This window comes from Ambystoma mexicanum, chromosome 7p, assembly GCF_040938575.1.
Source record: "Ambystoma mexicanum isolate Mex_15411 chromosome 7p, UKY_AmexF1_1, whole genome shotgun sequence".
Classification (NCBI taxonomy): Eukaryota; Metazoa; Chordata; class Amphibia; order Caudata; family Ambystomatidae; genus Ambystoma; species Ambystoma mexicanum.
The window spans coordinates 612,335,203-612,362,336 of NC_090939.1; the positions used below are offsets into that span (position 1 = coordinate 612,335,203).

Sequence of the window (27,134 nt, forward strand, 5' to 3'; positions counted from 1 at the left end):
ACTTGAAAAACTGCGCCAACACAAACTATTTGCTAAATTGGAGAAATGTGTTTTCCATACCACAGAAGTCGAGTTTCTAGGTTTCATCCTGACACCCAAAGGAGTCCGAATGGACTCAAGAAAAGTGGATGCCATCCTCAAATGGCCATCACCTGGCTCTGTAAAAGGGGTTCAAAGCATGCTCGGCTTTGCCAATTTCTATCGCAGGTTTATCCCGGAATTTTCACGCGTGGTACAACCCATTACTGCACTCTTGAGGAAAAATAAACGTTTTGAATGGTCTGAAGAAGCCGAGCAGGCCTTTCAGGATTTAAAAGCTAAGTTTACCTCTGCACCTATATTGAAACACCCGCGTCCAGATCTCCCTTATGTCGTCGAGACTGACACATCCAGCCTAGCCATGGGAGCTGTCCTGTCCCAAAGAGATCCCGAAACCAACCAACTGCATCCCGTAGCATTTTGGTTCAGAAAATTCTCGGCACCCGAGGTTAATTATGCAATCACGGACAAAGAACTGTTAGCCATTAAGTCCGCTTTTAAAGCCTGGCGGCATTATCTGCTTGGCGCTCGACATACCATCACAGTGATCACTGATCACCGGAATTTACAGTATTTGAAAACCGCCAAGGCTCAGTCATCAAGGCAGCTCCGATGGGCTTTGTTTTTCGCTGAATTTGATTTCGTGATTACCTATCGACCTGGCTGCAAGAATGGCAAAGCAGACGCCTTATCCCGAATTGGAATGGGAGAATCTGATACAAACTCAGGACTAGTACCAATAATTCCCGAACAGAGGATTCTAGGCATGACTTTGTTACAGACGCTTGAAGACATTCAAGCCAGAGTGAAACAACTCCTGGATCCTACAACCTTACAGGATTGGATACAAAAGGGATCAGACTTTACCATAGATAATGGTTTACCTTATTTCCAAGGACGCTTATTCCTGCCACATAAGGAATTACACGAACTACTTATTTCCGGTTATCATGATACATTAATAGAGGGACACCCCGGTATTGCCAAGACAGAGGAAAAGGTGAAACGACAATTTTGGTGGCCCTCTTGGCGAAAAGATGTTAAATCATTTGTGATGTCCTGTGGTGTTTGCGCCCAAAATAAAAGTCAAAAGAAAAGACCAGCCGGTCTCCTTCAACCTCTAGACATACCGCCAGCACCCTGGCACACCCTATCAATGGATTTTATTACGGACCTGCCTCCTTGTTTTGGGTACAATACTATTCTGGTAATTGTGGATTTGTTTTCCAAAATGGCCCACTTTATTCCTTTGAAAGGTTTACCTTCAGCTTCTGTCCTAGCCAAAGAATTCCTCGAAAATATTGTTCGGCAACATGGATTCCCATCTATACTAATCTCTGACCGGGGAAGCCAATTAATTTCCCACTTCTGGCGCAAATGTTGTCAAATGGCACAGATCGACGTAAGATTATCGACCAGTCACCACCCTCAGACCGATGGTCAGACCGAGAGGACAAATCAGACCCTTGAGAAGTACTTACGGTGTATGTTACAGCAATCTGAAAGCAACTGGAAAGACATTCTTTGGATAGCCGAATACGCATATAATAATTCGGTACAATCTGGAACTGGCCACAGTCCTTTTTATACTTTGTTTGGGCATCACCCTCGAACCTCAAACCTTGACTCACCTCAGAACCTCGGAATGCCTGCAGTAGAACATCTGCATTCTACAATTACCCAAGCCTTTAAAGAGGCAACTACACATTTACAACAAGCCAAGAGAAAATACAAGGAGAATGCTGATTTACATCGGAGTGAAGCACCTCCGTATTAGATTGGGGATCAAGTGTGGTTAGCTACCAGACATTTACCACTCAAAGGGCCTCAAACTTTTAACCCAAAATATCTGGGACCTTATTCTATTACGGCAATAATTAACCCAGTGGCTGTTAAACTTGATTTACCAGCTAGTATGCGAATTCACCCTGTTTTTCATGTGTCACTTCTGAAAGAAACCAGTGGTACCCGGAACCCGACTACTCAAACCTCCAGAACCAATTCTAATAGATGGGGAGCCCGAATTCGAAGTGAAGAACATTTTAGACTCAAAAATGTTTAGGTCAAAACTGTTCTACCTAATTGATTGGAAGGGGTACGGACCTCAGGAGAGGTCATGGGCACCCAGCGACCATGTGCATGCACCTCGATTAGTCAGGAAATTCCACCGACTCTTCCCAGACAAACCAAAACCCCCGGAGGGAACAACCTTGGGAGGGGCCTTGGGGGGGAGTGCTGTCATGATGCCCGCTCCCGGGGAGCCGGTTCAAGCCCTGCGTCCCCGAAAGCGGACATCCAGTCCCCAAGGAAGGACCCAGCAACCCCATATAGGGGCCCATTGGACAGTGTCCTGGCGCCTATGGCGCCAGGCTCATAAAAGACATCAGTCCTGGTGCCATAGGCGCCAGGCTCATTATGGGAGTGCTTGGGTGCACTTACCTAATGCAGACCATGCTGCAGGATCCCGGCCTCCTTGATGCCTGAAAGGAACTACTTTACCTGTGGGACTAATTTACCATCCGGGCGTGGTTGGCGAAGGATACATACCTGATTGGAGGAAGGATACATACCTGGAACTTCTTCCAAGGCTATTTAAACCCCACCCGAACAGCCACCCGTGCTTCGCGTTGTTCTGCATCTAGCAGCTGGACGCTCACCGTGTCTGCTCCTGCATCCTGACTTATGCCACGCCTGCCAGCAACCTGAATGACCTGCAAAGGAAGAGAAGAAGAGAACAGAAGAAGGAAAAGTCCTTACCTAAAACCGCATCCCGGAGAAATCTCACCGACAATCCTGAAAAGGAAGACTTTTATTTAAAAGCTCATCGCGTCGATCGCTGCAGCGCCGCATTCCACTCACCTTTACAGGGCGCCTCCATGTTCAGCAGCGATCATCCGGATTTGCAGTCACGCCCCAGCGCCTAGGGAGAAAAAGACCAGAAAAAAAGGTGAAAGAGAGAAGGGAATAAGGAAAGCTAAATCTCCATGTTAAGCCTTACCTGCTGATTCATTCCCTCTCCATTTCGGGTCCGCGCCGCATCCTGGCATTTCCGGACCCCGGCCCCTAAGGGGAAAAAGAGACATCAGCGTTAATGAGCGAATGAAAAGACATTATCAAAAAACGCTCATTAAAGACTTACCTGATTTCTACAAGGATTTCACCTCTCATCTCGGGTCGGTGCCTGTTCCCCGGCATTCCGTACCCCGGCCCCTATGGGGAAAAAGACACTAGCATTAGTACATTAATGCATGGACACAAGGGGAACCTCTTATCAAAAAACTTACCTGGAAGCCAAGCAAGTTTGGTTCTCACCAATCCGAAAAAACCAGTGAAGTAACTGGATACCAATGCGCCCCTGCATCAGAAGCAGGATGGAGAGCTCGTCCTTCCCGACCCTAAGGTAAGACGCTACGAGGAATCACAGAAGGGTTTCGAGGAGGGTGAGAGGGGAAAGTGGGAGGCAGATTGCATTACCCCGCAGACAGTTAATTCCCTATTTTCGCCTACAGAAGGATACTTCTGCAAGCCAGATTTGGGGGCCCGGTCCAGTCCGTCTTCCGAACCCTGCGCATCACCTTAGAAGAGGTCACAGCAGCGCGAACCAGGCCAGCGCCTCCGTGGGAGTCAGATGAGCGTTACACCGAGGGAGAACAGAAAGCAGTCCATTACCATTGTTGGCCGAACACCGGATCCCTTTTCAGGAGGTGTTGTCAAACTCCGGCAGGCAGAGGAAGGCTACCGGGCGCCGATGTGAGTGACAAGAGATACACAGACATCATCCAAACCACAACAGAGTTGGAATGTCGACCGAAGAAAGGAGCAGGTGACGAAGATGCTGCACTTCACTGAGAGGGCAAACTGCAACCCTGACCACAACCGGCTGAGTACCAGACGGACAATAAAGGTACAGAGAGTGACTCAGGGTTCAATAGAGGCGAAAGAACAATAGAAGTGGGAACACAGCAATGGTATAAGGAAGTGAAATACCCTCTCCTTCATCACACTACTTGGCGAAAGATTATCCCAAGTACTGTAACAATAGAAGCTGGCATCCGGGACCCCGAAGTGAGAAGCCTAAGGGAAGAAACGAGTGCAAAGCTGGAAGTTAAATATTGGACTTGGCAGGATAGTTTACCAAGTCTGTAACCAAGTGAAACCAGGGTTTGGGACCCACAAGTGAGAAACCGATATAAAAGGGGTCTGGTCCCCGAGATGGAAAGAAAGCTATATCACAGGGGGACTAGGACCCGAAAGAGAAAGAAAACGATACCAAAGGGGTCTGGGACCCAAAACCAGAAAGGAAACCATTACAAAGGGGTCTGCTACCCGATAGAAAGGAATACATGGCAGGAGGGTCTACCAGGTGCACTGCACATGCAAGTCTGTGACCCGCACCCATTGAAGCACCTGCATCATTCCTTATAGCCATAGAACCTGGGAGGAGAGTACTGCAGGGAGGCTGCATATAGAGGAGATAACGTGTGGTTCTCGTACCCACCTCTCTGCATCTTTGTTGATCTTCATAGTCATAGTAGTTGATAGAAAAGGGAGTCAGGTCGACTGTGAATCCATGAATGAAAGGCCAGGGGAAGGGAGTCATTCCCCCAGGTGTTTATGAACATAGTGCCAGAAGGCCAGACAGACAGGGCAAGGGAGTCATTCCCTGTGGCATTTGCGAACATTGGAAGAAAAGCCAAGGGAAGGGATTCATTCTTCAGCATTAGATCTTTCATAGATTCACATGCTGTGAATATTCTCCGTCAGGCTGGGAATCCTCAGTAACATAGAGCAGTTTAAACTTAAACGGAAAACTTTCAGTCACTTTTGTGCTCTAGCATAGTCATTTTGGGTCATACTGTTCACAGCAAATAGGAAAACCTCCCTTAACTCCTCCCTTGTGGGCCATCTTCAGATTTATTCCTGCGCGTTAGTGTAGGGAGTCCTCAAAAATCACCTCTTCAACATTTCTACTAATACATTTGGAATTTAACATATTTTTCATGAAAAATATGTATATTTGGACGTCTACTCGACGACTAGTGTTGGTGGTCGACAGTGCTACCTTCGTGGACCGTTCCCGCCACTGGTATTCTGTGACAAAGCTTTGTCTACGCAGTTGGGCCTACCTCTTGGTAGAACCCACAAGAAAGATCCTGTTCAAGGCCTTTACCGGCTGTGGACTGAAGAATGTCTACATGGATGATCACCACGATGACTGCTTCTACCGCCTTCATCCTCACCATGTCATCCAGGACTGCGAAATCTGCCAGTCGTTCTCCAACAAGACGCTGAGGGATCGTCACTGTCGTCTCGTCGCGTGGCTTGAGGACGCCGACGGGGCCTCTGACTCTTCTTCGGTACTGAGTCATGCCTCGTTATGGCAGGGCAGGACCGCCCAGCAAACCACCTCTAGTAAGAGATCTAGGTTGCATGGTGTTAGGGATAATTCTCATAAATGGCTGATTTCCCTTACCTAATGAGTCCCTCAGCAGCTTTGCTGGATTCCTAGGATTAATTTTTTTCACCTGGTAAGAGTGTGAGCCTTTTTCCCACTCTTACATGTGTTTTGCTGTGTGTGTTTTCACTTTTTGTGTGATCTTGAGCACTGGAGCCTCACCTACTCCATGGCCTCATATAATTAATGTGTGTTACACAGCACCTTCAGTGCAGTGACACAGGGTTGTCTTTGAGACTTCCCACTGACTCAATTTTCTGGGGCTGACTACTGTCCCCCAGAAAAGGTAAAGTTGCCATTAACTTTATTTTAGTCACTACAGACCCAGTTCACCCCATCTTACATGGAGAATTGGAAAGGGTTAATTCGAATCCATTTTTGTCTGTGTCTCTCAGAGCATTGTTTCGCTTCCTTTACAGCAAGACTTGGCTGGTGGCAGTGTAACTACCCTAACTTTTCTAACGCGGTTATCTTATATAACCATGGTATTGTTTCAGGCTATTATATTAGCCTCGAACATAAACCCGCTTGACCAAATACATTTTATTTTGGCTCCGGTTGGGTTTATTCGCCATTTCTTTTTGTTAAAGTCTTTCTCGTGTTTTTCTCTGCACGCCAAACCGGGGATGATTCCTTTGTTCGCCATCTTTTCATGGGCTTCTGCACAGAAGCCCTCATTAAGGCGCCTGAAAGTCTAGGTAGGCAGGATGTGAGGGAGGGATTTCGGGCCCCTGCCATGGGTTCCCGTGATAACCCTAGTCGCACTCCTGTTTGGTGGCTAAGGGGACGGTCCTTGCCAGGACAGCCACCCTGCTGCGTGATTGACAGCCAGGCTGTATTAATGGGGGAAAACTGCATAAAAAGCAGGTCTCTGGGACTGGAAAGGCAGAGTCGCCACTGGAACGAAAGAAGCAACGAGGAGCTGATGGAAGAGGACCCCTACAATGACTGAACCGCCCGGTGGAGCCCTGCTGCAGGTCAGAATCTTCAGAATCCGACGACAGAGAAGATCCTCCAGGAAACTTCTTCCCTTGTGCTGGCGGGACCAAGAAGTTTGCCCAAACTGCAAGCTAGGACCCCTCCTCTGGTTGAATTAGCTGTACAGAGCTACAGTGGGCCGGATAGCCAGGAAGGTCGGACCCTGCTTGGGTTTTAAGGAGCGCACCTTTTATTTGTTGTTTTGCTCTGCTGCTGGTTTCTTCCCTGTGTAGTGCAGGACTCTCCAGTCTTCCTACTTCTTGTCAGACTGACAGTCGCTTCAGGAACCGTGAGCCTGCAGGAACTACCAGGAACGTCAGCCTCAGCTACAGCTTCCTCTCTGTTTTAAGGTACTGTACAAATCCGGTTGCTTGTTTCGTTCAACCGCGGTGAAAGTGTTTGAAACCTTTCTCCAATCCGAGGGCTTGTCCTTCTCTTCTCTTTGAACTAACTTTTCTATCAACCAATCTCGTCCGGAATCCATGCCACAAACTTTGCCGCAAACTACCCTGAACTCTGTGATCTTGAGCAAAAGACTTTTGACCTATTGACTTTGGCCCTAAGCCTTTTCTACCTGATTCTATCTCTGTAGTTCCTCTTGTCCGGTTGCCCCGAGTACTTACCTGTTGGTTTGATTTAAATTCTATTAACTTTGTCTTTCCCTCCCTTTTAAATTGCTGGAGTGCCATTTTGCTCCCACTTCATTTTGTGAGCTTAACTTGTCTGTAATTTAAGGGAAGTGGTGTGGTGTATTAAAAGTGTGATTTTTAGACTGCTTATAATAGTGTAATGTTCTATAGCTGAAGAGTGAAATAAATGTATATTCTTTTACTTGAAAACCATGAGTCAGTGTTTGCCTGAATCATTTCCTGAATCATAGTAATTGCTGTCCTTTGTGTAACTATCTGGTACGGCTCACTTACTCTTGAGATAAGTCTGGCTGCTCAGCCATCCCTACCTCTTTAACTGTGTAATACAGGCTTGTACCAAAGGTGAATTTGTACTGTCACTTGTAGTCTTAATTGGGTGTGGTGTTCCCAAAGGGTACTGCATATAATTCTGCCTAACAGGCGATCATCTGGGATGCGATGAAACCCGTCATCCGCAGGGTCGCGTTTGATTGCACCTCAAGACACAAGTGACAAAACCAACTGCAGCAAGACAAACTAGAGGCAAGGGTTGTGGAAAAAGAGAGAAGCTTCAAACAACGCCAAACCAGAAGAATGGGCTGCAAACTCAGAAAAGCAAAGGCTGTGCTGAAAATGCACTTAGCGGACCGATCAGCCAGAGCTCTGACCTACACCAAGCAATTTTATTACTTAAACAGTAATAAAGCTAGCTACCTCCTGGTCCACAAGCTTGAGAAGTTAAGATCACGGAACAACATTCAATGCCTGGCAGACGGCACCGGCACCCTCCACTACACAAATGCAGAGAAACTGGCGATTATGACAGAATATCACAGGGATTTTATGGCCGGACCCCCAAGGAACAAAGCTACACAACAGCAATACTTAATGACTGCCCGAAAAGGTTCACCGCACCCCATCTAGAAGCCCTGGAATGCCCAATTACTGCCAAAGAGGTGTGTGATACCATTCACTCCATAAAAAACACAACGCCAGGACCAGATGGGCTCACAGTCCAATTCTACAAAAGGTTTGTGCATATCCTTGCGCCCCAGCTAGCGTGTCTGTTCAACTCATTCCTCTCTACGGGGTCCACCACCCCATCCATGGAGGAGTCGCTAACTGTTCTTATACCAAAGCCCGGGAAAGACCCCGCTCAATGTTCATCATACCGCCCTATCACTTTGTTAAACAACAATGCCAAGGTGTTTGCAAAAATTCTGGCGACGAGAGTAGCGCCGCTTCTCCCAGACAATATACACCCGATCAAACGGGTTTCATCCCGGGCCGCAGTATTCAGGACAATATCAGAAGAACGATAAACATTATAGAATCAGCAAATAGGATGGGGTCGGAAATGGTGGTCCTGTCACTAGACGCACACAAAGCTTTCGACATGCTAGACTGGGGTACATACAAGCAACGCTTCTGCACTATGGATTTGGCCAAAATTTTGTAAAATGGACATTAGCCAATTACCAACATCCCTCTACCAGGCTTAGACTGAATGGGGGCAGATCGGACAGTATCAGTATAATGAGGCACCAGACAAGGGTGCCCCCTATGCCCCCTTATATTTGCACTCTCAATGGAGTCATTCGCCAGCAGAATCTGCCACAAACCGGCAATACACGGCCTTGAAATCAAAGGGGAATCGTATAAAGCCGCCCTGTACGCTGACGACGTTCTACTGACAATCACCCGACCGGAAACATCCACGAAGGCTTTGTGGCAAGAACTTGAAGCATTTGGCGGGTGTCAGGATTCCAGGTAAATCTCTCCAAATCAACAGCAATGGGCATCAACATGCTGAGAAAGCTCCAGAACGCACTAGAATCCGATTTCCCGATTCCATGGGCGAAATCACAGCTCAGTTATCTGGGGATCCAGCTGCCAAACAAATCAGAAAGAATATACAAACTGAACTTCCTCCCACTGTATAAAGAATTTAAAAAGAATCTGACCCGCTGGCAGAAAAAAGAAATATCATGGTTTGGCAGGATCACAGCTCTAAAAATGAACTTGGTTCAGAGACTACTGTACTATTGCCTAGCCCTCCCAGTAACCGTTCAGAAAAAAGCCATAGAGAAGCTGCATACGGACATTCTGAAGTATGTTTGGGTGGGTAAAAAAGCTCGACTACTGAGGCGCATCATGCTTCGAGGCTCAACTGTTGGCGGTCTAGGGGTCCCAGATGTGTCCAGGTACAACCTAGCGGCTCAGCTCTTGCAGGCCTTTGCGTGGTGGATCAACACCAATAAACCACGATAGCTAGAGCTGGAGGAAGCCTGGTACCAGTTCCCAATAGAATCGCTTCCGCACATGAAGAATTGTGGAGATCCCCCGAATACGGGACTGCTGCCGGCGACCAAAAATACAGTGATGAACTGGCATAAAGCAGCCCGCCAATGGAAGTGTAGAAGTACAACTGGGCCACTTACCCCTATCTGGGACAATCCGGACTTTACTCCAGGCATTACCCCAAGCAACTTCCACAGATGGAAAGAAGGGGGGCTGCAGCAGGTCACAGAATTCTTTGAGAATGAAAACCCACTGAACTTCGAAGCCTGTAAAGCCAAATTCCATGTTCCAGAAACAGAGAGGTTAAGATACGTTCACCTCAGGCACTGGCTCTCAGGAAAAACAATGAAGAAAAATGGAAGCAGAGAACTTACAGCCCTAGAGAGGACACTCACAACGAACCCCACAAAAGGGAAGATATCCACCCTATACAAGTTGCTTGACAGAACGGACCCAAGCAAAAAAGAGGCCTACAAGTAGCTTAGAGTCATAGAACCTGAGGAATGGGGCCACATCTGGGCCAGGGGGCACAAAAGCTCCAAATGCATAACTAACAAAGAAGGGGCATTTAAAGAGTGCTACAGATGGTACAGAACCCCAGATATGCTTAATAAATGCAACCCAACCATCCCCCCGTACTGCTGGAGAGGATGCCCAGACAAGGGAACGCTATATCGCCTCCTATGGACATGCCCCAAAGCCACCCAATTCTGGAACAAATTAAAGCGATCACTGGTCTCACGATCCCATGGGACCCGGGAATAGCCTTATTAGGAGCAACCGGGGAAGGGCAATTCCCTCTCACTGGCCGAAAGGCAGACTTATTCTCGCACCTGCTGAAAGCCGCAAAGATATCCATAGCCGGACTCTGGGAAAACCCGGAAGGCCCAGCCATCCCAATGTGGTGGTCCAAATGTTGGGACATAACCGCAGCCGAAAAAGTCACTGCCATCTGATTTGGGAACAGGGACAAGTTTTACCAGACCTGGGCCCCCTTCCTGGACTACACGCAGCAGTACACAGGGCTGGCAAGGCAACCCCCAACGCTGCGATGGTTGGAGAAACTAGATTAGAAAACTAGCCGGAGGGTCCAAGGTATAACCCAGAGTCCTGTGCGTGGCAGGTGAACTAAACACGCAGAACGTTCCAGTCCAACAGTCACATGTCCCTTCGTGAATCATCTTCAGGCGAGCAGGACAATCAAGTGCGCCGATGTGCATTTCCTCCCAAAACCATGTGCAAAGCGAAATTGCTGTCTCTCATGTTCCCTGTTCCTCCTTGTCACCCCCCCACCATGGACTATTCCTGTTGGTGATTCTTGTTATTTGTTTCTTTGTTATTGTTTATCAGTTATCCTAGCTCTAACCATCACTATTGTCATCTGATGCACGCTGAAAAGCTGGAATGTACAAAACCAATAAGAATATATTTGAAGAAAAAAGAAAAGACATTAAGGCTTGTGAATGCAACAGGGAAAAGTATTTGTGAAAAGCCTTAGGGAACTCGATGGAGGGAGGCAAACAGTCGATAAGGGTCTGAGCCCGGAAGAAGGGGGTCAAGGGGTGGAAAGCCATCACCCATCAACCCTTGAATGCAACAGAGTCTTTGAATACATGCCAGAGTGAATCCGATGGAGGGAGGCTGATATTCGAGAGAGGTCTGAGCCCGGAAGAGGGGGACCCAGGGGTGAAGTGGTTTCACCCAAGTACATTCAGAGAAGAACTTTGAAACTTTTGTTTAAAACTTTTATTTGTTCATTTTGAACTTGTCAGGTCCTCGAAAGCAAGAGACCCAACTACCGAAGGTCCTGACATATTAAGAACTTCTTGTGGTTCTGTGCCCGGAAGAGGGGATCCAGGGGTGAAAGGGCATCAGCCAACGTACATTTGGGAAGGAACCTTTTGTTTGTTATTTTGACCACATCAGTTATGTGGAGGCAAGAGACTTTTTTTAGAAGAGAGACTTAACCACCGAAGCTGATAACGGAACTGTCGCCGTGTGCTGAGAAAGCTAGAGTGTGTGCTGTGCTCAGGACTACCATCCTTGTCCCGTGCTCAAAACGTGGGGAAGTGAAACCCCCGGCTAACACATCCTGACTTATCATTTGTGATCATTGCTTTCTTTCTTGTGAATCCTATCCCTCACTCTTTTTGTTATTTAGTTGAAAGGATTGGCAATATTTTGTTTATTTAGAATAGGCCCTTTTTACTTTGACAAGACACCACTAGGACTGCCTTATTATTATTTGATGGTTGTAGCATGCTCCCATCGTAGATTTAGGTTTAGTTTAGGAGTTTATATCACCCATTTTAAGTCGATAAACACCCTTGAACTGTGATCACTAGTGTCTGTTGCCGTTTATTGTGGTCTTTTATCTCTGGTGCCCCCCATGCTCTGTGTATTTCTTCTCCCTTCCTGGACCCTTGCCTATTCCCCGCCCTCCCTCCCGCCTCCCAACCTGCCCTCCACCTTGATTGGGCTGGGCCTGCCCACGCTGTGATCTGAGAAGGCTGTGGTAATCCTCGCTTGTCATTTCCAGCTGGCTGAGCGGTAGACCGCTGCTGCACTGCGTCACGTCTGGTGAGTCCCCCTTTTGAACTGTTATCCTGATGTTTTCATTTATTGTGGTCTTTTATCTCTGGTGCCCCCGTGCCCGTGTGTTTCTTCTCCCTTCCTGGTCCCTTGCCTCTTCCCCGACCTCACTCCCGCCTGCCAGCCCACCCTCCACCTTGATTGGCCTGGGCCTGCCCACGTTGTGATCTGAGCAGGCCGCGGTGCTCCTCGCTCGCCATTTCCAGCTGGCTGAGCGAGAGACCGCTGCTGCACTGCGCCACGGCTGGTGAGTCCCCCTTTTGAACTGTTATCCTGATTTTGCTGTTTATTATTGTCTTTTATCTCTGGTGCCCCCAATGCCATGTGTGTTTCTTCCCCCTTCCTGGTTCCTTGCCTCTTCCTCGCCCTCCCTCCCACCTCCCAGCCCGTCCTCCACCGTGATTGGCCTGGGCCTGCCCACATTGTGATATGAGCTGGCGCGGTGCTCCTCGCTCGCCATTTCCAGCTGGCTGAGCGGGAAACAGCTGCTGCACTGCGCCACGGCTGGTGAGTCCCCATTTTGAACTGTTATCCTGATTTTGCTGTTTATTGTGGTCTTTTATCTCTGGTGCCCCCCGTGCCCCATGTGTTTCTTCTCCCTTCCTGGTCCCTTGCCTCTTCCCCGCCTCCCAGCCCGCCCTCCACCTTGATTGGCCTGCCTACGTTGTGATCTGTGCAGGCCGCGGTGCTCCTCGCTCGCCATTTCCAGCTGTCTAAGCGGGAGACCGCTGCTGCACTGCGCCACGGCTGGTGAGTCCCCCTTTTGAACTGTTATCTTGATTGTGCCGTTTATTGTGGTCTTTTATCTCTGGTGCCCCCGTGCCCTGTGTGTTTCTTCTCCCTTCCTGGTCCCTTGCCTCTTCCCCGCCCTCCCTCCCGTCTCCCAGCCCGCCCTCCACCTTATTTGGCCAGTGCTTTTTACCTTGCTGACCCCCCATCCCCCGGGCAGCCCTCTGCCCGGCAGCCCCAGCGGCTAAGGACCCAAGGCAGAGGGCGGCTTGCACTGTAGCGGCTCCTGTGTTGTGTCTGCGGGTATCCGCAGGGGATGCCAGTTGCCAGTCAGTCTCCACAGGTTAGTCCCACTAGCCTCCCTGCCTACCCCTCCTTCAGACTCTTTGTAACGCTCACCTAATTCCCACGGAGGCGCAGGTCTGGCTTCGGGACTCTGAAGATGGACAGGAAGGGCCCTCTACTCTGGCTTCTCCGGCTCGCAGGAATATTCCCCTGTGCGTGAAAAGGGAGTATTACCTACTGACTGAGTTATGCTCAAGCCTCACACTCTCTTCCAACCCTCCACGATACCCTTCCACGATTCCCCGTGAAGTCTCACCTTAGGGTCTGAAAGGACGAGCTCTCCATCCTGCTTCTGACGCAGGGGCGCGTTGAACCCAGTTACTTCACTGGATTGAGGTTGGATGGGAGTTCAGGTAAGCTTGATTATACTGGTAAGGCGCTGTAAAAGTTCTGTTGCAAATTCAAAAGTTCAAGCTTTAAATAATAATGTTCATTGTCTTTTTTCAGGTGATGAATGAAGATTCCTTTGGAAACTCCTTGCAATAAAGCGCTGATGTTGATATCTTTTCCCCATAGGGGCCGGGGTTCGGAATGCCGGAGATATGGCGCCGACCCAAAGTGAAACGTGCAGTTCCAGTAAAGATCCGGTAAGTCATAGATGAGCGCTCAGGTAATGTTTTTGCATTCGCTCATCTAATGTCTTTGTCTTTTTTCCCCATAGGGGCCGGGTCCTGCTTGGAAGCAGCAAGACCCGAAATGAAATGGGAATGACCCAACAGGTAAGTCTTAGAAGGAAACTGAGCTTTTCCTATTCCCTTCCTTCTCTCACCTCTTATTCTTGTCTTTTTCTCTAGGCTCTGGGAAGTGGCTGTGTATCCGGATGATCGCTGCTGAAGATGGAGGAACCCAGGAAAGGTGAGTGAAATGCAGCGCTGCAGCGATCGTAACGAAATGCTTTTAAAAATGATGTCTTCCCTTTCAGGATCGTCGGTGATGTCTCCGTGGTGCAGATTAGCTGGTAGGTCTCTTGTCTCCCTTTGCAGGTGACCCAGGATGCTGACAGGCGTGGCTGAAGTCCAGATGCAGGAGCTGACACGGTGAGCGTCCAGCTGCGAGGAGCAGAACAACGCGAAGCGTGAGTTGCTGATCGGGTGTGGTTTAAATAGCTTTGGAAGAAGTCCCAAGTATGTATCCTTCCTCCGATCAGGTATGTATCCTTCCCGACCACACCCGGGTGGAAAGTAGTCCCACAGGTAAAGTAGTTCCATTCAGGCCTCAAGAGGGCCTGGATGTGGCAGCATGGTCTGCATCAGGTAAGTGCACATTAAAACATTTGAATACATGTCTAGCTTTATGAGCCTGGCGCCTAAGGCGCCAGGACAGAGGTGCAACATGAGCCTGGCGCCTAAGGCGCCAGGATTGCGTCCAAAGGGCCCCAGCTTGGGCCCGCTGGCACTCCCCTGGGGGAAATGATGCCTGCCTCTGGGGTCGCTGGGTCGGACCTGGCTCCTTGGAGGTAGGCATCATGACAGTACCCCCCCTCAAGGCCCCTCCCAAGGTTCTTCCCTCCGGGGGTTTGGGCTTGTTCGGAAATCTCCGGTGAAACCTTTGTACTAATCGAGGTGCGTGGACATGGTCACTAGGCTCCCACGATCTCTCTTGAGGTCCATATCCCTTCCAGTCAACAAGATAGAAGAGTTTCGACTTAACCACCTTGGAGTCTAAAATGTCTTTAACTTCGAATTCTAATTCCCCTTCAATTTGAACTGGATCTGGAGGCTTGGACAATCGGGTTCCTGGTTGTACTGGCTTCAAAAGTGATGCATGAAAAACTGGATGAATACGCATGTTGGACGGTAGATCCAGTTTAAAGGCCACTGGGTTGATTATAGCTTTGATGGGATAAGGTCCTATGAATCTGGGATTGAAGGTTTGCGGGCCCTTGAGGGGTAAATGTTTAGTTTCTAGCCATACCTGGTCTCCTACTTGGTAAAGAGGAGTTTTACTTCGGTGCAAATCAGCGTTTTCTTTATACTTTTTCTTGGCTTGCTGTCAATGAGTTGCAGCTTCTTTGAAGGCTCGGGTTATTGTGGAATGCAGATGATTTACTGCGGGCATTTCCAGGGTCAGAGGTGGATCTAGGTCAGAGGTCCGAGGATGTGACCATACAAAGTATAAAAGGGGGTTTGTCCGGTTCCTGAATGCACTGAATTGTTGTATGCATATTCTGCGATCCAAAGGATGTCTTTCCAATTTAACTCGGATTGGTGTAACATGCACCGAAGATATTGCTCGAGAGTCTGATTGGTTTTCTCGGTTTGTCCGTCGGTCTGGGGGTGGTGGCTGGTGGATAATCGCACATCTATTTGTGCTAGTTGGCAACACTTTTTCCAGATAAATTGACTTCCACGATCCGAGACTAATATGGAAGGGAAACCATGTATGCGAACCATATTCTCCAGGAATTCCTTGGCCAAGGTGGAAGCTGAAGGCAAACCCTTTAAAGGGATAAAGTGGGCCATTTTGGAGAATAGGTCCACAATTACAAGGATTGTGTTGTAACCAGCACAAGGAGGCAGATCTGTTATAAAGTCCATTGACAGGGTGTGCCATGGCGCCGGAGGAATATCCAAAGGTTGAAGTAGGCCGGCTGGCCTTTTCTTTTGAGCCTTGTTTTGGCCGCAAATTCCACAAGACAGTACAAAAGACTTTGTCTTTTCTCCAAGAAGGCCACCAGAAGTGGCGTTTGATTTTTTCCTCCGTTTTAGCGATACCAGGGTGTCCTTCCATTAAAGATTCATGATGATGGGCAATAACAAGTTCTTGCAATTCTTTACTTGGCAGAAACAACCGCTCCTGGAAGTAGGGTAAGTCATCCTTAACGGTGTAATGAGGACCCTTTTGACTCCATTCCAGTAATGTTGAAGAGTCTAGAAGTTGTTTTACTTGCGTTTGAATATCCTCAATAGATTGCAATGAAGTTAAGCCTAAGATTCTTTGCTCAGGTATGATGGGCACAGGTTCTAAGCTCGAATTAGGTTCTTCCATGCCAATCCGGGATAAGGCGTCTGCTTTTCCATTCTTGCAGCCAGGGCGATAGGTAATTACAAAATCAAATTCCGCAAAGAATAGAGCCCATCGGAGTTGTCGTGAAGATTGAGCTTTGGCCGTCTTTAAATACTGTAAGTTTCTGTGGTCCGTAATTATGGTGATGGTGTGTCTTGCCCCGAAAAGGTAGTGACGCCAAGCCTTGAAAGCAGATTTGATGGCCAGTAACTCTTTATCGGTAATTGCGTAGTTGATTTCAGGAGGAGAACATTTTCTGGACCAAAAGGCCACTGGGTGTAGTTGGTTAGTTTTTGGGTCTCTTTGCGACAGGACAGCTCCCATGGCCGAACTGAAAGCATTGGTTTCCACTATGTACGGGAGATCTGGGTGCGGGTGCTTCAATACAGGTGCAGAGGTGAATTTGGTTTTCAGGTCCTGGAAGGCTTGTTCGGCCTCAAGAGTCCATTCGAAGCGTTTGTTTTTCTTTAGGAGAGCGGTGATGGGTTGGACTGTTTGGGAAAATTCCGGGATGAATCTTCGATAGAAATTGGCAAAGCCGAGCATGCTCTGAACTCCCTTCACCAAGCTTGGAGATGGCCATTTGAGAATGGCGTCCACCTTTCGCGAGTCCATTCAGACTCCTAGAGGTATCAGGATGAATCCGAGAAACTCAACTTCTGTGGTATGAAAAACGCATTTTTCGAGTTTTGCAAATAGTCTTTGCTGCCACAGTTTCTCAAGAACTAACCTAACATGTTTTCTGTGATCAGATTCTGAAGAAGAGTACACCAGGATGTCGTCAATGTAAACAATGACGCAGACATCGATAAGTTCCCGAAGAACATCATTCATAAAGTACTGAAAGACGGCAGGTGCATTGCACAAACCGAAGGGCATCACCTGATATTCGAAGAGCCCAAATTTGGTGCGGAATGCAGTCTTCCATTCGTCGCCTTCTTTTATGCGCACCAGGTGATAAGCTCCTCTGAGATCTAACTTGGTGTACACACAAGCGTCTTTCACCTGGTCGATAAGCTCAGGGATCAAGGGCAGAGGATAACGATTCTTAATCGTTATTTGATTTAGGGCGCGATAGTCTATACACGTTCTAAGGTCGCCTTCTTTTTTTGGCACGAAGAACAGAGCTGAAGAGACAGGAAACTTGGACGGGCGAATAAAACCATTGGCTAGGTACTGATCTAAATACTGACGCAAATGCAGGTTCTCAGGTTCCGTAAGAGCATAAATCCTACTACAAGGTAGTTGAGCATTGGGTACCAGATCGATCTGGCAATCATAAGACCGATGGGGAGGTAACGTGTTAGCCTGTTCTTTCTGAAAAACGTCTTGGAATTCTTGGTATTCTGACGGTAGCTGTACAGGGGTGGAAGTTGCTGTGGCTAGACCCATAGCTGGATTTCTTGGATAACAAGTTGGTTCACAATCAGGAAAACCTATCTTCTTTGCTTGCCAGTCAATTCTGGCATTATGTGTTTCTAACCAAGGAATTCCAAGAATTACTTGAAATTGTGGGGCCTTGATCACATCAAACACGATTGCTTCCCGATGTCCATCCTGACCCACCAGTGTCACTTCAACAGTGGAATGCGTTACAGGCCCTGAGGCTATTTCGGTTCCATCTACTGTAGTAATGACATCTTGGGTTACTTTCGGGCGGAGAGGAAGCTTAATCCTGGAAGCCAATTCACGGTCTATGTAATTTCCAATAGCTCCACTGTCGATGTATGCTTTTATAGCATGCAACTGCTGAGGCTGTTTTGGGTCCACGAGCACCATTGGCATGACGAAATGCGAGGTCAAAGAGTTAGTTTTCAAGCACGGCAAGCTGACCCCTACGCTTGCCGGGCTAGGTCGTTTCTCGAATCAGGTGTCACTAATTCGTTATCAGTAGCTCCAACCACCTTCTTAAGTGGTTTAACTGGACATTTTCGAAGAAAGTGACCGGAAGTCCCGCAATACAGACAAAGTTGCATTTGCCGCCTTCTCTCTCGTTCTTTCTGCGTTAATGGTCCTTTAACACCACCTATTTGCATAGGTTCAGATACGTTGCTACTCTTGGAGGTAGCGTGGGTTTGGATCGGTGCTCGGTTTTCATACTTGAACCGATCTGCTTTTCTATTTTGAAGTCTGTGATCAAGTTGAACCACCAAGTCAATGTAGTCTGCGCAGACCTGGGGTGGGTTTACTATCTGAGCTAGAACATCCTTAAGCTCTCCGCGCAGGCCTCGATGAAACAATGTGATCCTTTTGCTTTCTGGCCATCCAGTTTCCACAACCAGTCTGTTAAAGGTGGCTATGTAGGACAGAAGATCCTGATTACCTTGTCGTAAGGATAGCAGTTCGTTATCAAGGGCTTGTCCTTGAGAGTGTCGAGCGAACAATCTTTCCATGCTGGCCTGGAAGCCCTGAAAATTCTGGAGAATGGGATCATCCTGATTTACCAATGGAATAGACCAATCGGCAGCACTGCCACTGAGGTAAGATAGTATAAAGGCTACCTTGGTCTGGTCGTTAGGGAAGGCTCCGGGTCTGCATAGAAAGTGTAAACGACATTGTCATAAAGACGGCATATTTCTTGGGATCCCCCGCAAAACGTTCAGGCGGGGCCAAAGGCATGTGTCCAGGTAGATTAATTTGTACCGGGTTACTCAAACCCATTGATGTGGAAATGTCTCCGGAATTAGGTAAAGGAGTGTGCCCTGCCTGGGCCGGTAATAACCTTTTGGCTAGGTCATCAGTTCTTTCCTTAGATAAGATCAGTTCTCTTTTGAGAGCGTTAGTCTCCTGGCGGGCTGAGTGCACCTCTGCCCGTAATTCCCCCAAAATCTGGGCCAGCTGGTCAGTCTCGGAAGTCTCCATAGCGCCCGGGTGGGAAATTGTGGGTAGGCTTCGCGTTCTGTAACGCTCACCTGATTCCCACGGAGGCGCAGGTCTGGCTTCGGGACTCTGAAGATGGACAGGAAGGGCCCTCTACTCTGGCTTCTCCGGCTCGCAGGAATATTCCCCTGTGCGTGAAAAGGGAGTATTACCTACTGACTGGGTTATGCTCAAGCCTCACACTCTCTTCCAACCCTCCACGATACCCTTCCACGATTCCCCGTGAAGTCTCACCTTAGGGTCTGAAAGGACGAGCTCTCCATCCTGCTTCTGACGCAGGGGCGCGTTGAACCCAGTTACTTCACTGGATTGAGGTTGGATGGGAGTTCAGGTAAGCTTGATTATACTGGTAAGGCGCTGTAAAAGTTCTGTTGCAAGTTCAAAAGTTCAAGCTTTAAATAATAATGTTCATTGTCTTTTTTCAGGTGATGAATGAAGATTCCTTTGGAAACTCCTTCCAATAAAGCGCTGATGTTGATATCTTTTCCCCATAGGGGCCGGGGTTCGGAATGCCGGAGACATGGCGCCGACCCGAAGTGAAACGTGCAGTTCCAGTAAAGATCTGGTAAGTCATAGATGAGCGCTCAGGTAATGTTTTTGCATTCGCTCATCTAATGTCTTTGTCTTTTTTCCCCATAGGGGCCGGGTCCTGCTTGGAAGCAACAAGACCCGAAATGAAATGGAATGACCCAACAGGTAAGTCTTAGAAGGAAACTGAGCTTTTCCTATTCCCTTCCTTCTCTCACCTCTTATTCTTGTCTTTTTCTCTAGGCTCTGGGAAGTGGCTGTGTATCTGGATGATCGCTGCTGAAGATGGAGGAACCCAGGAAAGGTGAGTGAAATGCAGCGCTGCAGCGATCGTAACAAAATGCTTTTAAAAATGATGTCTTCCCTTTCAGGATCGTCGGTGATGTCTCCGTGGTGCAGATTAGCTGGTAGGTCTCTTGTCTCCCTTTGCAGGTGACCCAGGATGCTGACAGGCGTGGCTGAAGTCCAGATGCAGGAGCTGACACGGTGAGCGTCCAGCTGCGAGGAGCAGAACAACGCGAAGCGTGAGTTGCTGATCGGGTGTGGTTTAAATAGCTTTGGAAGAAGTCCCAAATATGTATCCTTCCTCCGATCAGGTATGTATCCTTCCCCGACCACACCCGGATGGAAAGTAGTCCCACAGGTAAAGTAGTTCCATTCAGGCCTCAAGAGGGCCTGGATGTGGCAGCATGGTCTGCATCAGGTAAGTGCACATTAAAACATTTGAACACATGTCTAGCTTTATGAGCCTGGCGCTTAAGGCGCCAGGACAGAGGTCCAACATGAGCCTGGCGCCTAAGGCGCCAGGATTGCGTCCAAGGGGCCCCAGCTTGGGCCCGCTGGCACTCCCCTGGGGGAAATGATGCCTGCCTCTGGGGTCGCTGGGTCGGACCTGGCTCCTTGGAGGTAGGCATCATGACACTCTTATGCACGGCTGTGCTGTCCCCCCGTGATGTTGTAATATGCACTGTACCAGTATTTAAAATTTTGCATTATGAGAACTTTTCTCCCCTTTCAGGTTTCTCAGACTTAGGTGGTTTCTCCACATGTTGTTGTAATACGCACTGTATCAGTATTTAAAAATGTTTGCATTTGAAAACTAGGTCTTTTCTCCCCTTTCAGGTTTCTCAAACGTAGGTGGTTTCTTCACATGTTGTTGTAATACGTACTGTATCAGTATTTAAAAATGTTTGTATTTGAAAACTAGGCCTTTTCTACCCTTTCGGGTTTCACAAACGTAGGTGGTTTCTCCACATGTTGTTGTAATACGCACTGTATCAGTATTTAAAATGTTGCATTTGAAAACTAGGCCTTTTCTCCTCTTTCAGGATTCTCAAAATTAGGTGGCTTCTCACGAGTTCTAAAGTTGACCATTTGTGAGCTCTTTAACCCTTAGAGTCTGTCCTTTTGCGCAACTTGATTGCTGCTCGCTATCTTGTCTGCCTACTCTCGCCAGTGTCTCCCCCTTTCCTCCCCCCTCCTCTCCCACCTACTCTATGGTGCTCTCTGTCTCTCCTATCTTCTCTAACTGCTTCTCTATTGAATATCCTGCTCTCCTCACTAAATCTGGTAGGAAGAAGTTTAAAAAAGACATCCTGATCTCCAACCCAGGCCTCCCTATTGCTGACACCTACACCAGTGCCTCCTCCAAGGAAACTCTCACCGACATCCTCTTTGTCGTGCCTTCATCTGACTTATGGACCCTTCATATGGCCTCTGTGCTCTCTACTTTCTCCTCCTCTCCCATTAATGGTGACACCCGTTGGGACACCCTCCTGGCCTCCTTCCATTCCTCCAAGGTCATCATTAATGTTTACTCTAATGGGACCGTCTTGGTCCAAGGCCCTCAGGCCAACCTTCACCTCTTTGATAGACGCTTCCCGCGCCTCATCAACTTCCTTTCCTCTCTGGCTGTCTCCCTCCCCTTTCCTTGGCTACCTGGCCTTCCCCCTCCATCTCTGACCCCTCTTGGGCTCCTTCTACACCTCCGCAGGGCGTACCTCTGATCTGTACCCCTCCCCGAAAGTCCTTCAAGGATGGCAACCTTCTCCACATTGCCACACTAACTTGCGCTCTGCTGTTAAACATTACTCTGATATCTGCCGCCTTCTTGAAGAACTTGATTTCGATGTCCTCGGTCTCGCTGAGACATGGTTCATGGCCAGCTCTGTCACCAGCTTTGACACGCTCCTACCTGACGGCTACGAGACCCTCTACGCGCCCAGGACAAACCATTCTGGTGGGGGTGTAGCCCTCATCTTCCCTGAGTGGATTCCTGCCTCTCTCACTCCTACGCAGACCTACTCCTCTTTTGAATACCTCAACTTCAGGCTCTCTCTCTCCCCTAGCCATTTCCTTAAGGTGGCTACTATCTGTCGGCCACCTGGTCAGATTTCTTCCTTCCTCTCTGAGTGTGCGGACCTCTCCTCCTCACTCCTGGGCTCAACCACTCAACTCCTCCTTCTTGGAGACTTCAACATCCACCTGGATGCCTCCTGTCCCCCCTCTGGACTCTTTCACGACCTCTGCGACTCTCTCTCACTCACCATTCTACCCTCTGGCCCGACTCATTCGGCAGGGCACACTCTCGATGCTCTGATCTCCTCAGACCTTCCCCTCTCTGTCCCTCTCTCCACTCCTCTCTCCTGGAGTGATCACTTTCTCCTATCCTCCCACCTCACCCTCCCTACTCCTCAGGCCAAGCCACCTCCATCACTGCCACCCACCTTCTCGGTCATCCAACCCATGAAGCGCGTGCCAGTTGAGGCTTTCGCCACCCCTTTCTCACCCCCTACTCCCCCTTTGGCTGACTCCCACCCTGACAAAGCCCTCTCCATGCTCCACTCTTCTATATCCGATACTCTTGATATCCTTGCCCTTGTCATGAGAATCCGCCTGAAGCCCAAAGCCAAGTGTAACTCCTGGTATGACTCAGACCTCTTCACCCTAAAACGCAAGTGCAGGGTGGCTGAGAGGAAATGGCGTGCTTCATGCTCATCCTCTGACAAACTGCCCTCTGCACGGCACTGGCTTCTCACTTAATTTCAAAAACTCAGGACTTCCTGTCCTCACTCTCCTCCTATCGCCTCCCCCCCGCTATTCCCTGCTCTTCCTCTGGCCCTTCTGCAGCCACCCCCACCCCTCCATCCATTTCTGCCTTTGCCCTTTTCTCTGCAGACAAGGTTTCTAGACAAGTCTGATCTATGAAAGTCTCGTCGAAACAGGTTCACCCCTGTTCCTCCAAAAATATTAAGGACCACTCCCTGGCTCCTGCCCTGGCTGATTTCTGCAATCACTCCTTCACCAATGGAGTCTTCCCATCCCCCCTGAAGCATTCCCTTGTGCACCCTCTTCTTAAGAAACCCTCTGCCGATCCCTCTTGCCCGGCTAACTATCACCCAATTTCCATCACTCCCTTCCCGGGCAAGCTCCTGGAGAAACTTGGCCATTTCCCAGCTTAATCTCCACACTGAATCTGTTGGTTGCCTTCATGACCATCAGTCTGGCTCCAGAGCTGCCAGAAGCACGGAAACTGCTCTCCTGAACATCTGTGAAGACCTGCTCTCAAACCTTGACTCTAACACCCCGTGCGTCCTCATCTTGTTTGACCTCTCTTCTGCCTTCGACACTGTCAACCATGCCATCCTGCTCAACCATCTCCTTGATAACCTGGGTATCATTGGTCAGGCTCTGGCGTGGCTGACTTCTTTCCTCTCCGACCGACCCTCCCAGGTCCAACTTGGGACCTTCCTCTATGATATTTTTTCTCTGTCTGTGGTGTCCCCCAGGGATCTAACCTCTCTCCCTGGCTGTTCAACCAATACCTGGCACTCCTTGCCCACCGCATCGCCGCTCTCTGCCCCAATTGTCAGTGCTATCCGGATGATACCCAGCTCATTTTCAGGCTTCCCTGTGCAGCCTCCTCTCCTTCCCTCATCTCTGACTGTCTTTCTGCTATCCAGGAGTGGTGTGCCGGCAATGACCTCTGCCAAACTGCCAGTAAGGCTGAGATTCTACTCATCGGCACACCCACTCCCTCCTTCCCTGCAGCTCTCTGGCTGGCCCCTCTTGGCCCTCTTCCTGCTCCCACAGGCAAGGCTAAAAACCTTGGGGTCATCTTTGACTCTACACTCTACATCTCTCCTCACATCTCTGACTTCTCTAAGAAGTCACACTACCAGCTGCACCTCCTCAGAGGCCTTTCCTCTCCTTCCCCCAGAAGCTCCCTGTCTCCAGAGCCCTGGTTCTCTCTAGGCTGGACTATTGTAACAGTCTCTATCTAAATCTGCCTGCCTCTACTCTCCTCCCTCTGCAGCGTATCCAGAACAGGACTGCGAGACTTGTCCCTGGCCTCAAGCCCAGGGATCGTATCTCTCCAGGACTGAAATCTCTGCGCTGGCTCCCAGTGGCTGCGTGGATTAAGTTCAAAACCCTGTGCATTGTCCACAAGGCCTTCTGGGGCCTGGGGCTGCAATACCTTCAACTCCCTCTTCCTAAATATCTTCCTTCTCGAGCTCTTCGCTCATCCGCCTCCAACTCCCTCATGGTCAGTCAATTCTCCAAGCAACAAGCTGATGGTAGATCTCTCTCTTCGGCAGGGGCCTCCCTCTGGAACAGCCTTCCTGCCTCTCTTAAACTTGAGGAGAACCATCTTCGGTTCCGGAAGCACCTCAAAACCTTCCTCTTTGCTTCTGCTTTCTCTCCCCTTCTCCCCTGCTGAATTCCTTGCTGAAACTGCACTGGTTACCTGGCCACCCTTTCTGATCTCGGGCCCTGGCCCCGCCAGTTGCACACCTGCTCTGCCTCCCTGGCAACCCCTGCACCTGGGGACTGTTTTCTGTATCCATACAGTCCCCTACCAGCACTTATGTCTGCACTTTCTTTGCACTTGCCACCAGCTGGCCGTTTTTATTTATCTTATTTATTCTACTATCCCATTTACTGCACTTTCCCCTCTCCCTTCCTCCTCGCACTTTTCCCTTTCCCCCTTCCCATGCACTTGTGCGACCTGAATGACACCTGGCCTAGCAGGATCGTTGTCTGTCTTCCCTTTGTTCCCCCTCCCTTGCCTCGTCGCGCCTTAAAACATTTGTGTATAGGCGCGTTATAAATGCCATGTCATATCATATCATATCTGTTGCCTTAGTGTTGCCACCATGAGTTCTGTACAGCTAACTTTAGGCGTAACGTACGTGCGCTTCCACACTTGCTGTACTACCTTAATAATGTTGAGGTACCTGTCTTGACTATTGGTCCTCAGATCAGCTCCATCCCACTCCTACAGGGAGGAACTTGCCCCAACAGTCTGCCATCCTTTTTATCCTCTATCTGGTTACATCTGCTCGCAAATTGTAGCTGCTCTGCCTAAAAGTATAATTCAAAATCTGGGCGCGTAAGCCCACCATCTTGTTATTTCCTGCATAGCATTAATAGTGCCACCCCACACCTCCCCCTTGCCTTTAGGAGCTATGTTATTTTGCTATTCAATAGTTTGAAAGAAGGTGGATTAATAGTGTAGGATATATGCACACACATGTATAAACGTGTTGGAAGGATCACCATTTCACATATTGCCAATTTGCCCATTGGAGATGCTTTGAGGTTTTTCCTCGATTCACACACAAATAGCATATCGCTGACCCACTATGGCAGTGAAGTAGGAGACTGGCGGCAGCCTGACTGCACTCTGTGGACAAGAGGAGCAGCTGGTCAAGTCGACAACATGAAGGGAGATGCGCTTTCAGCATGGAGAGAGAGAAAAACATATATCAGCTGCAGGGAAAAGGCTTCTGCTTCCCTCACTACTGAATAGCAGCACAGCTGAAATAGCACACTGGTAAAATTGTTACCTCCTATGTAAAAAGACCAAGGTTTAATTCCCTATTATGGACCTTGGGTACATTGAATTTAAATTAATAAAATAAAAACTACAAAACCACAAAGACATGGTGAAACAAAATAAAAGCCTATTTAACAGAGCAAGAGGAACACTGGGAACCCTACCTACCACCTACGCAGGAGCAAAAAAACATATAAACTGGAGAAAACCCCTTATATAGTAAGTTTACTTGAAACTCTTAATGGACTCAAGTGATATTCAAACTGACCAATAGGGGATGAACTACCCTTGGAGGCCTATGATGTTAGCACTACTTCCATCAATGAGAAGCCAGACAGTTCAACCTACCAGTAGTTGGCTAGTGGAGAAAGGACTGTATAAAAGGAGAGTCAGTTCAATGGCAAGCTGTCTCCGCTGGGGGCTGTTTCCCTGTCTCGCTGGTTTGGGGAAAACTGGAGAAGAAGCTTGAAGCTGGGGAAGGAAGGCTGTCTTGTGCTCGGTAGCTACCCTGCTGTGCTGAAGAGGGAAACCTGAGAGAGCCCAGCTGAACCCAGATAGGGAAAAGAGGCCTTTACCCCTCTGATCCAGGAGACCAGAGGACCTGGAAGAAAGGTAACCCATGGTTATGGAAGGGACTAGACAATCTGAAGTTCCCCATTAAAGGAGGGACCATGAGCCGCCTAACTGCTCCTGTAGGGAAAGAAGCGAGAAGGTGTTAGTCCTGTTCAAAGGAGTCACGTAAGAGACTCACCCCCTTGATCTGAGTGAAGCTAACCTAAGGGAGCGAATGAGAGTGGCAATACCCCAAGAGAGGGGAACAAGAGTCAAGAGACCCCAGGAGAGGGGAGGAGAGAGTGAAGACACCCTGGAACAGGGATAAAAGAGTGAAACAAGAGAGAAATACCCTGAGCGGATCGAAAGGGATTGTGAAGCCGTAGAGTAGAAAATAAACACCCAGGATTGGGCTAAACAAGTGACAATTGCACTCCGAGGTGGCCACAAAGAGAGAGTGGAATATCCCAAGTAAGAATTTCTTTGAAACTAGGTTTGTAATAGCCATTATACCAATACGTAAAGAACATTCTATCCAGGGGAACGAGAATGGGAGTAAACCTAGATCAGAAGCAGGCAATTATCTTTTTAGTTGTTAAATCCTTTAGACCCATGTGTGTCAGTATTATTAGGAAAGTAGTAGGCTAGTTTAGGATTTGGGCTAAGGACTTTGTTTTGAGACATCCTGAAAGTAGTAAGTTTTCCTTGAACTTTTGGGTTTTAGAATAGGGAACATATCCCTTAGTTAGTTTCCATTATTTAAGGTTTTTATTTTCTTTGAAGCTGGGCAGGAGGTCAGACTAATTGTAAGAACAGACAACAAAGATCTGTGAACACTTTGTCCCAGAGTTCGAGTTCTACTTCTGGCTTGCCATAGTGCCCTACCCATATTTTATTGGAATTTCTCTGCCGTAGTTTGTGTATGTGTAATCGCAGGTACCCGAAAGAGTCCGATTCCCATTGAATCTCCATATGTGGAAGCTCCTCCCTTTATTTTCCAATAAGTCTTGGTGGGGGAAAGATAACTGATTTTCTTTCATTTACCTTGAATCCCGACATTTTGCCAAATTTCCCCAGAACTTCCATTATGTATGGAATGTGAAATACAGACTCAGGTGTGATTACCATACTGCGTCCTCATCCTATAGGCTTTGCCAGTCTTTGATTGAATTGACACAGTTAACAACACCCGAAACATCATTGCCGACTGGCTACCGAATTTCATTATGAATTTTGGAAAGTACAAAATATAATAAAGTAA

The 27,134-nt window shown here is 48.4% G+C and overlaps 1 protein-coding gene across 5 annotated transcripts in view; it reads left to right on the forward strand.

The window, feature by feature from the left end:
• The window catches only part of LOC138526199 (cohesin subunit SA-2-like), a 2,217,157-nt gene that overhangs the window by 1,421,608 nt on the left and 768,415 nt on the right, over positions 1 to 27,134 (forward strand). The gene's annotated exons all lie outside the window — the stretch shown is intronic.